Here is an 11,437-nt window from a genome sequence, read left to right as displayed (position 1 = left end):
ATGCTGGGCTTGTAATGGAGCAGTTACACCGCCTTTATGGGCCATATCTATTACTCATGACAATCGCAGCCTAAATCAGCCATTCTTGTCATTTAAGAGCCCTTTTTTTTTTACATTTCTTTTAACATCGTTGATTGGCATACGGTCTTACGTTGAAGCATGGCGGCCCGGTGGTACCCATTCAGCTACGACACTTACATCAGATTTGACAATATGGTGATGTAGAATATCATATTTGATTATTTCCATATGATGTGACTGCACTCTAGCGTAATATATTGCACGCTGAGTGAATCTGCTCAAATATGTACTCGTGCTACTAGTTGTGATCAAACACTCAACAGTAATTGGGATTAAGTGTGCCATCATATCTGTCTTTTATGGATAATGCAGTTCAATGGATAGATTCGGTTTACTTCTGAAATATTGTCACCTTCATCCTTAATTGGTCATTTTGATATTAAGAACGGAAATGTTTTTCTTAATTGTCCAAAGAAAAACGTTAACTTTCAAGATGGTTTTTCCGTCAATTTGCGTTCATTCACGCTCCGGGGTAAGTCAACTTTACTTTGTTGAGGGGATTTGTCGGACCGCCTCGTACCTCGCTAGGTGCTTTTTTATTAGACGGCCCTGGCACGCATGACAACTTGGTGAAGGAAAGTAGACTCGGCTTTAGACCAGGTAAAAGCAGGTCTAAGTTGTGACACAGGTGCTCCAGGTGCAGACAGTGCATTCATAAATATGACAAGAGCGTGCATCGAACCCTCTGAATCATCGTGAAAATCAGTTCGTTGAGCACATTGTTGCTTTTATCTTTAATATATTTTTAAAAGCACCCACTGACGTCGGTACAACCGGTTGTGTCTCCATTTTCTTGAGACTCCCACAACAGTGCAAATGCTCATTTATAACTGCGAGCGTCTACAAAAATACCAAAAGAAAGAAAACTCTACCCTACGTGCTCCCGAAAATAGGGCCTAATATGTTTCTTATTGTGTCCTGTATTGTATCGAATATTCCAAAAGTATCCTATTGGTCATATCGCATCATTTTCCTGTGATTGCCAACCTTAACCGACACCACTCCTCGAAATCTTATGCTTAAGCAGAATACAATTGCACGAGCAAACCAAGTGGATTCTTCTCAGAAGTGAACATGGAGAGAACCACCGCGGTTAGCCTTTGTTCTCGAATGTTACCTAAACACACTCACTCGTGTACACAACCGTTATTGCAACACCTTTGGACACTGTTGTGTGTTTTTTTTTTAGTAGCGTTGGGGGTGTTTTTGAGCGCGGCCACCTGCTTGGATCTTTCGCTCACAAAAAGAACCTCATGGCTTTTGTGTATTCCCTTTGAAGCCGCATCCAAGGAGCCGCTAAATAACTGAAGGAATAAACAACACAACCAAACACACACACACACACACACACACACACACCAAGCGGGTAAGCCAAGTGATGCAACAACAAAGCAATCCAACACTCATTTGTGTGCGTGCTAATTAACAAGTTAGCTAGTGACAATGGGCTGCCGTTTGCTTTTTTCCCCCCTCTGAGACTTCCAGATGAGTTGGTGACATTTTGATCCCCGGAAGTCACCGACTAATTCATTATTTAAGGTTGGGCGGCAGGACATTCGGCACCTGACGTCGCAACTGCATATGTTTGCTTGTTGTTTTCTATTTTCATTTCCTTTTGGTGTCGTGATATGAAAGAAACAATCTGAAGCGGACTTGCTTTTTTTACTGTCACTAAACTGAAGGCAAAAAATCGAACCCTTGCTGGACCCTTGCACCAACGTGGACTTGTATCTCGTTTGAGTCTTGAACCGAATGATTTAGCTTCTTGGATTTTAAACTGAGTGCAAAGATGAAAGAATTGTGGCCAAAGGTTAGCTAGCTTGCGTTCTCGTCTTTTGACCGGTGAGGTCAAATTGTCTGAATCTGACGGATGATTGTGTGCTTTGATGTCATCGTTTTCTCCCCCGATCTAATTGAAAACAGTTGATTGTCGCATGTAGGATAAAAAAAATACAATAAATAATCCCTTTGTGAGTGTGGTCCGCATCAAGAAATGGTTGTTTTTCCATTTGTTGCAGTTTCCTTGAAGAGTGTCAGTGGGCGGAGTCTCATGCGTCGCACCTGCAGGCGATCATCATCATCATCAGCGGGATATTTAGTCGCAGGAGAGACCGACTATTCTCGTCTGCCCTTTCTGCTTCCAGGTGGGATTTCTGTTGCTGCTTTACTCAGCTTTTAGCAAGTTTTTTTTAGTGGCAAGTTTTGTCTCTATCAAGGACCACCTTCTTGTATTTATTATTGTTACGAATTTACATTACGTTTTCATTTGTATTGATTCACGCTCGAATGGTCCTTCAAAACTCAAGCTCGACTTTGATTGACAAAAGCAAACATGCTCAATAGTGACATTGAAAAAGAGAAACTGTTCCGTGCGTCGCAAAAACTCATTTCACATTTCTGAGCCACAATGTCTCTTTTTGACATGTGGACGGTAAGGATAGTGATCGTGTTTTTGTTTTAGAAGTGTTAAAAATCTCTCAGAGGTCAGTTGAGGTACTTCACAAAAGTCATTGGTTGCGTATATGTTGAAAACGTTCTTGCGACAAACTCATTAAGACTGTTTTGAGAAGGCTTAGGAAGCAAAACGCCGCGACTTTGAACGAACCCTGATGTGAAATCAACATTCGTTAGCGTTGCAAATGCAAAATGGATTTTTTTTGTATATTAGTAGCTCAGCAACAAACATTCAACTGCTTGTCGTTGTCAAAGTGAATGAATTCAAAGAACATGTCATCCAAGTCGAAGGCAACGGGCTCCTGCAGCCGCGACTTTCTGTATGCTTTCAATTTTGTCAATTTTGCCACCGAACTTCATTCAACGTGATTCAATCCAATCCGTCTGAGCGGGGCTCCGGTTTTCGTCTATTCCGGCTCCAAATGAAACATGACTCCCAGGGGTTCCAAATGGTTCCTTGGTGGTCATTAGTTCTCGTCATCAATCAAGACAGGAAGAGAATCCCACTCGAGGGAAAAACCTTTCTGCATGTTCCACGTGTAAAAGCAATAAATACCCCGACACGGCGCGAGAATTCACATTTATGCGAAAATGGCAGTTTGGATACGACGTGGGGACGCCGAAGAGAAATGAATATTTCATCATCTGGAACTGCAAATATAGCAGAAAAAAAAAAGCTAATGTTGTCAAGCGTTTTATTTATTTGATTAGCACGGCACTCTGTGGAGATCCTTGTTTACTCACCTCCGGAGTTCTCCGGCAGAGAATTCATTTTATCCGTTAGCTGTCAATATGAAAAGTGTCTATTATGCAGTAGTTTACCTGCGGTGATCTCTGAAGGATGCATCGGCAGTCAATCAAAGGGAGTTTATGCAAAAAGCGCCTTTGCTTTGCACTTGCAGGCAAACGCGGCGGAATACCCAAAGAGACACGAAAGCCTTCAAGACATTTCACGTGGCCTCGCTTCCACCGATGGGACGCGGACGCACTCCCGCTGTCAATCACAATCGATCCGGCGCGTTGAGATCGAGTACGCGCCGATGCACGTATTTTGTCGTCTCATGGAGATTGGAACATCCGCACTGCAGAAACTGCAATCAAACCGATATCTGCCAAAATATTTATTCTTACCAGACAAATCAACAAATCACCTTATATATTTGTTGATATCTTTTAACTCTTTGACTGCCAGACGTTTTCAGAAAAGGGATGCTGTCAGTGCCAGCCGATTTAAGCATTTTGACTGATCTTTCGAGGTCCACAGAAAATGTTCTGTTTGGACTATGGAAACACACATACTACCAAATGAAAGATTGGACTTTCATCCTTCATCAGAAAAAAAAGTTTGTTTCTACCTTATTCCGTTCTTTAGTAATCAACAATAGAAAATGGTTAGTTTCACCCGATTTCGCTTGTTTTGGACTCAAATACGGAGAAATCAAGCTTTTAGTGAAACGATATTATTTCATGCATTCTAGTGAATTTGACACTTCTTTTTGTCCATGAATGATGCCACAAACACCTAAATAGTGCTTTACTTCTATAAAACACTACCACCAAGAATGAAAAAGTGTTTTTTTGATAGCAAAATACGTTTATTTACATTCAACAGTGTAACAATTTGACAGCAATTTGGCAAACTATTTACAAATGTGTGCAACTGTGGTGCTATTTACAATTATGTCTTCTACTGACGCCCACGGTGGGCGGCCCATCCAACCTTGTGCAAAGAGAGTCATCGCTGCCATCTAGGGGCCAAAACGAGTCATTATACTAATCAGATCTGCTTGATACTTTCAGCACAGCTGCCCAAGACTCTCCTCCACCCGTTTCCCAAAAAAACAAAAAAAAACCATAGTGAACGTCTTTTAACGTCCTCGGCGCCCTTCCGTAGGTTTATGCTAAACGTCTTATAACGTTTATGGCGGTCAAAGAGTTAAAATAATCAAATCTACAAATTAACTATTTACGACTAAAATAACATTTCTCTTAAAAACACTGATGAATAAAGATAATATTTTAGAAGGAAACATTTTCTTCCACTTTTTGCTCCGTAACAAGATCCGTTTTATGAGAACATCACATTAATGGCCCCCAAGTAACTGTTTTAAAAATGATCGACAGTTTGCTCTTGTTTTGGTTCTGATTGTGGAAATCGGATTTCGGGCTGACGGCCACCCCAAAATCTTAACGAACTCTTTGCTTAAGAGAAAGCTATTCTTTATTTAATTCACTAGACAATACAATATATAATTGCTTACTTGATTGCATCCTTTCATTTGTCTTTCGTCGGCCCTCAAACAGAAAAGTTTGGACACCCCTGCATTCGAGTAACCTAGCGAGACCAGAACATTCTGCCTTCTTTTTGCGTAGCAAGTAGCGGAATCTCCGGAGGGATGAAAAGTTGCTCTCAAGTGAGTGACAGGCAGTTGCAGACGCTGGGCTGCTGGTCAATAAGAAGCAGAAAACAGCAGCCCGGGATCGATGAAGCGCTCCCGGCCGACGGCGGCATCTGGAGGGAAAGAACGCGGCCAGCCTGAAATGACAAAAGGTTGCGACATTAGGACAAAATACGGCCGCCGTAAAATAACATATCGGCTCCCAAACGAAGCATTCAAGTCGACATTATTGCCGGCTGTGTGTAAAGTAGAGAGGCGGCAGTACTTCCCTACTCGAACCTAGAAGCAGACGTTCGGGATCTCAATTCTAAGCATGGCATTCAAAATATGTTTCAATACGCGGTATTTTATTGACTAAACAATTGACCCTTACAACTTTGAAAATGATGATTGGTTACAATGAACTCTGATCACGCAATACAAGCCAACTGACTCGAGTAAGGATCGAGTGCAATACGATGAACTGAAATTGCAATGCAATGTGAGATATGAACAATTTGACATAATTACACACGACAGAAAATTGGGTTTTAAGAAAAAGCAGTTCCCTCCTGTAGAAATGAGCAGCAACATCCTCCCGTGAACGCGAATGCACAATCAAATGGAAGCACGTGACATGTTTCCAAAGGTGACATCAGCGAGATGGGGGGGGGGGGGGGTCCTTAATTGGATTTGCACAATGTTCATTTGGAACAAACATGGCCGCTGCCGCTTGGCCGGCGTTCAATGTTAATGGCGTGATTAGCGCTTCCCTCGCCGCGGCCATTTATTGTGGCCCATTAAGCGTGCGCCGCTATGCCCTGCTGACTCAGACGCACTTAGTAACAAACAGTATTATTAAAATGGCTATCAGCGCCAAAATCTATCACGAGGAACGGCCTGTGAGGTCAGAGCCGAGTGTACCCCGAGTGGATTGCCTGAAAGGGGGAGGCGATAAATCCACATTGGCGGCTTATTAGCCGCGAGGGCCGAATCTCGCCGCCGTCGCATGCAAAGCGTCGCATCCTGCGGGCTGCACTTTTCGTCGCGTCCCGCAGAGGCCGGAGATACGGCCTTCAAATAACATTTCAGAGTTCTCTTTTTAATCGTTTTTCCTCCCTTGGCTTTGAAAGAAAGCAAATGGCAGTCACATTATTCAAAGCAAGTTTTGCGCTTTTGCTTTTTTTGTTGATTGTTCCACCCCAGCATTAACTCAACAATAATAGTTTTTTTTATTTTTTACAGATAACTCATGATTTTTTTTTTTACTATTTTCCTGTTTGTCAGAGCTTTGGTAACATCTTGTGGCATCACAGAAAAAAACAAAAGCATCTTCACAATTTTCATACTTCAGTGTTACTAGGGCTGCGCGATTCATCAAAATTCAATTCCTGCCATCCACAATTACAAAAACGGCATAATCGTAAAAGCTCGGTCATTCGGGAGGGACTCAGCGACGAGCCGCTACTCCTCCATGTTGAGAGGAACCAGTTGAGGTGGCTGGGGCATCTGGTTCGGATGCCTCCTGGGGAGGTGTTCCGGGCATGTCCTACCGGCAGGAGGCCCCGGGGACGACCCAGGACACGCTGGAGAGACCACGTCTCACGGCTGGCCTGGGAACGCCTCGGGATCCCGTCGGAGGAGCTGGCTGAAGTGGCTGGGGAGAGGGAAGTCTGGGCTTCCCTGCTAAAGCTGCTGCCCCCGCGACCCGACCCCGGATAAGCGGAATTGAAGATGGAACGGAACATAATCGTAAAAAAAAAATACGGTACTAATACCTGTTTTGAGGCTTGCGCACGAGCCCCTCTCACAAAGCTAGCTAGCCTGCAAGCCTTACTGTACATGCTGAACTGTTGATACAAGCAAACCATACTTGAATTGAATTTGCATCTTTTTATTTTATTTTAAAATAACTGCTTTTATAAAAAAATGGGAAAAAAATAGTGCAAAAAGAACTGGAAAATTTCTGTCAGCACTCCCGTCCGCCATCTTGGTCTACAGATGCAAATTAGTGACAAACTTCATCTCTCCTCTTGAGCAGAATATTTTCCGAACGTGAGGCCTGATGAATAAACAAATCCAATGAATCCAATCCAAACATTACGCGATGTTCTCCGATCAATAGACGGCCAGCAGATCCAGCAGCGTGCCCTTTACATTTACGGCATTGTAATCGGATTAGCAAAGATTTCCATCATCTGGCCAATCAGATGGCACGCTAAAGGGCGTAATGGCGTTTGATTGGACATCAGCGCGGCCGTCTGGCGGCAAGCCGAGCCTTAATGGAACAGACGAGCCGAACGGCGTTAGCAAAGCGTCTTTCCTTGCTCGCCCAACCGCAATGCAGTTTAGCCGCCGGCTCCGACGATGATGAATTGCCGGCGGCTTATCAACAAGGAGGCTGGCGCGCGGCGTCGGCGGCGGCTCTTGATGGCTTGTCAGTCATCCCGTCAATGCTTTTCAATGCTTTTCTAATCCCGCCGCGCTTGTGATGCGCTTTAATTCCGCGTGGGAAATATTTGGAGGTAGATTTTGCCGTCCTGACAGTCGGTCGGTCGGCTGGCAGCCATCTGATCCTGACGGACGCGTGTCGCCTTGGAGGAGTTGTTTATTTCATGACCTTTTCCGTGTAATATGAAGGAGCTCTTTTGAAAGCCGCCGCACGTCATTTTAAATAAGGTCTCTTGTTGAATGCCGACATAGCCCGCGCGGTTCTGAGCCGATGATCAGCTGCACACGGTTGTCCGGTAGGACTGTACTTTGTCGTAACGACCCCCCCCCCCACCAATGAAAATGTTTGACCCCCCCCCAAGACTGTGAGTTGCCTTTGCTTGAAGGTTCATAATCCCTTTTTACATCGATGCTAATTTCTGTTAGCCCCTCAATGGCCTTTCTTATCATACGTTAGCATGAAGCTAAGATGGAAGTAAACGAGGGCCTCCCGTATTTAAGTTGGATTAAAAGTGAGCGTACTTTGAAGTGGCATTTTTTTGTTTTGTTGTCTTTTCCAGATGGGGAGCATCTCCAGCAATTCCCCCTTCACCTGCTGCATTGTTCCCCGCCTGTCAATCATCCCGCATGCGCCGTGACACGCCGCCGCTGACGGCTGACATGTGACAGCCGGATCGCTGACTTCATACGTACGCTTTTTGTTGACTTTTTTTCATGTTGAGTTTTCCTCCTTTTGAAAAGCAAACTGCCGGCTGCTGTTCTGTGTTGTCGCTGAGCACGTCATGCGCTCAGCGAAGGAAGGAGCTGCCTTGAAACCCTACTCTGAAACCCTGATCCAGACCAGTAGACACACCCCTCTTTTGTCTTGAAACACACACCTTGCCTGACTCGAAATTGAAACCATAACCCCGTCTTGAAACCGTAGTCCGAAGCGTGAATCCTTTTAAACCACAACCCTACCTTTAAACCTTAACCCTACTTTTGAGGCTTGAAACACAAATTCTGGCTTGAGACCTTCATTTAATGTATTTATACAACCGGTCATTGTCGGTGATGACAAAACCCTAATCCTATCTTGAAACCCTAACTCTGGCTTTGTGACCAAATTGAAACCGAAACACTGACTTAATACCCTAATTAGAATGTTTTACTTCACATTTCACCAATTGAGAAGCAGTTCTCATTTAGAGTGCTGACCCGTTAAAACCCCATCTTACTCAATCCAAAATCAAAACCCTAATTCCAGTTTGAAACCCTTTAACCCTGGCTTTGTGACCAAATAGAAACCCTAACACTGACTCGATACCTTAATGGAAAAGATTTGCTTTGCCTTTTATTTCCCCAAATGAGAAGCGGTTCTCATTTCGAGTGACAACCTTTTAAAACCCTATAACCCGGTCTTGAGCCACAATATTAAAACTCTCATTCGAGCTTGAAATCTCTAACCCTGGCCTTGCGACCAAATAGAAACCCTAATAATGACTTAATACCCAAATAAAAATCATTGACTTTGCCTTTATTTCACCAAATGAGAAGCAGTTTCGAGTGATAAGCTTTTAAAACCCTATTACTCAATATTAAAATCCTAACCCTGGCTTTGTGACCCAAGAATCCTTTACACTGACTCGGTACCTTCATTTCATGTATTTAGTTAACGCTGATTTAACCACGTAGGTCAATTGAAGACCAGTTCTCATTAACTTTGACGACCTGATAAAAAGCCTTGCCGAGTCCTGAAGCCCAATTTTACCACCCGGACCGAATCGAGACCCTAACACCGACTTGAAACAAAAACCCCGTCTTGAATGGCTGGCAAAAATTCTGCTCTTTACCCAAAAATAAGGAGCACTTAATTAATCAATGAAGGATTTGTTGGGGTTTGGATGTTTCTTGGGCTGGGGAGGAGTTCTGGTGGGGGGTGTCTGGTCGGTGCTGGATTTCACCTTCCTTGGTTTTCTTTGGTCCTTCCTCGGGTCTCCTGGTGTTCGGTTTAGGTGAACGGTATGAGATTTTTTTTCTAATAGGTTTTCTGGTGAGCTAACAAATACACGCACGCACGCATGCACGCACGCACGCACGCACGCACGCACGCACATACACATACTCACCCACACACACAATTTTTTTTTTATATATATATATTTAAAAAAAAAAAAAAAAAAAAAAAAGAGCAATGATGATGACATTTCCGAATGAACAATACTGAGCTCTTAAAAAAAAGAAAAAAAAATTAATCAATGAAGGTCACTTCTTCCCTTCTCGCTAAATGTTTTCACTTTCAGGTCAACAAATTGACATCTTAAGAAAAAACAACATGAAACCCGCGCAAAGTTTACGACACGGCCGCCACTAATTGATGTCAAGATTATTGCTTGGGCAGATGGAAAGCCGGCACTCAGGAAAATCAATGGATCTGTTTTGTCTTTTCCCGGGGCGAGATTAAATTAGCGTCGTCGTGTCCCTTCGCCGATGGCTTTATTTACGTCCGTCCCGTCCTCGCCGCCGACGGCTTTTTTTTGCCTAAAAAGCATCCCGGGTCCTCTCGCTGGGAATCGATGCGGCTGATGGAGGAGTTGCTGCCCCGGACGTGACGCCGGTGACGCCGGAGTCAGGAAAAGGTCCCCAGAGGACGCCGATGCCTCGCTGATGACCAATTCGGGCCGAGAGTAGACGGCGCGAGACAATGAAACTCGCGGCGCATCGTGACTCAGCCCGCTATTAAAGCCCGAGGTCACACACTTATTGAAATATCGATCGGAGCGCGGTTTGTGTTCCTAAGGTTGGACGCGCATATCGAGTGCGGACGCCTACGCAGCCGCTGGCTTCCATTTACAAGCCAAAGTCCAAGATTTCTGCCATGAATCCGTAATCATTGTTGCTTTTGTCCATCTCATCCGCCCGAGGCCTTCGCAATCTGGAGCGGGATTAACACATTATGGATCAAAACGAATGACTCGCTAAAAAGGACTTTCCACCAAATATGCATTATTGATATTACTTTATTTAATTTCACTGTCAATTTTTATACAGTACCTGTTTTGGTAACTCGTCACAACAACAAACACAAAGTACTGCATTTGTACTTTGTTACTTCCCACCACTGAGGGTGTTGGTGGTCACATACGGACGTTACCTGAAAATCCAATTACTGACAATTTAGCATTCATCGGATGCTTTTTTTTTGTTTTTTTATGTGCTCTTGAGCACGCATTTTCAGGCTCGCAGCATTCACAAATTGTGATTTGAAAAATTGCTGAGGGTGTCGGAGTGTGAGATTAAAAGTATTATTATTATTTTTTTATTACACATTTACAAGGTGGAAAATTTTTTTTTTTCCCTCCAAATCAATTAAAAACAACTTTAATGAGGGTTGTTGTGTACATGCTTTAATTGTGATTTGTTTATAATGGCTGGCTTCCTAATTTATACTACAGCTCGTTTAAGTTGGTTTTTTTTAAAGCAATTTTTATTATATTGGTTGTAAATGGCCTTTGTTTGAACATTTTTGATGCAGGTGACTACAGGCAGGTGTCTCTTTTTTTTTTCCACATAAATGTTTTTTCATTCACCACCCGAACGCCGTGTCTTACCAAACCAAGAGTTGTCCTTCAAGCTTTGCGAGAAGAAAGAGAGATTCCAGTTTTGCACACACAGGAACGCAAACGACAAGGTCTTCTGACGAGCTCACTCAAACCAAACATGCAACAATTACATGCGCGCATACCAGAAGGAGCAGCACAAGGTCCATTGAATTGGAGCAAAAACTGTTCCAAAAGCACAGGCATTCTATGTCATTGATATCTGCGATTGCGTATTAGGGCTACATGAAAATTATATCCATTTTTTAGAGAGGGGGGTAACATTCACAAATGTACGAGAAAAAAACGTGAATATGTGCGCCATTATTAAGAGGCAAATTTGTGAGAGAGAGAGAAAAATTCACAAATTTACGAAAAAAAACATGACTTTTTGCGTAATTATAAAGTGGTAAATTAGCGAGGATTTTTTTTTCCACAAATTTACAAGAAAAAAAGTCTAATATTTGCAACATTATGCAGTGGCAAATTCGCAAG

General features: G+C 43.2%; 1 long non-coding RNA gene across 1 annotated transcript; it reads left to right on the top strand.

Annotated features, from left to right (window-relative positions):
• The first annotated feature begins 1,571 nt into the window (after positions 1-1,571).
• Positions 1,572-8,829, top strand: LOC147156155 (uncharacterized). The gene is made up of 3 exons (XR_015092212.1): positions 1,572-1,891; positions 2,100-2,225; positions 7,925-8,829. It is a non-coding gene; the product is annotated as an uncharacterized LOC147156155 (long non-coding RNA).
• Positions 8,830-11,437: the final 2,608 nt, after the last annotated feature.

The sequence above is a fragment of the Leptonotus elevatus genome, chromosome 21 (assembly GCF_054856555.1).
Source record: "Leptonotus elevatus isolate MCC_2025b chromosome 21, RoL_Lele_1.0, whole genome shotgun sequence".
NCBI classification, from domain to species: Eukaryota; Metazoa; Chordata; class Actinopteri; order Syngnathiformes; family Syngnathidae; genus Leptonotus; species Leptonotus elevatus.
The sequence above is the reverse complement of the archived record's forward strand: the minus strand, read 5'-3'. Positions and strand labels throughout refer to the sequence as shown.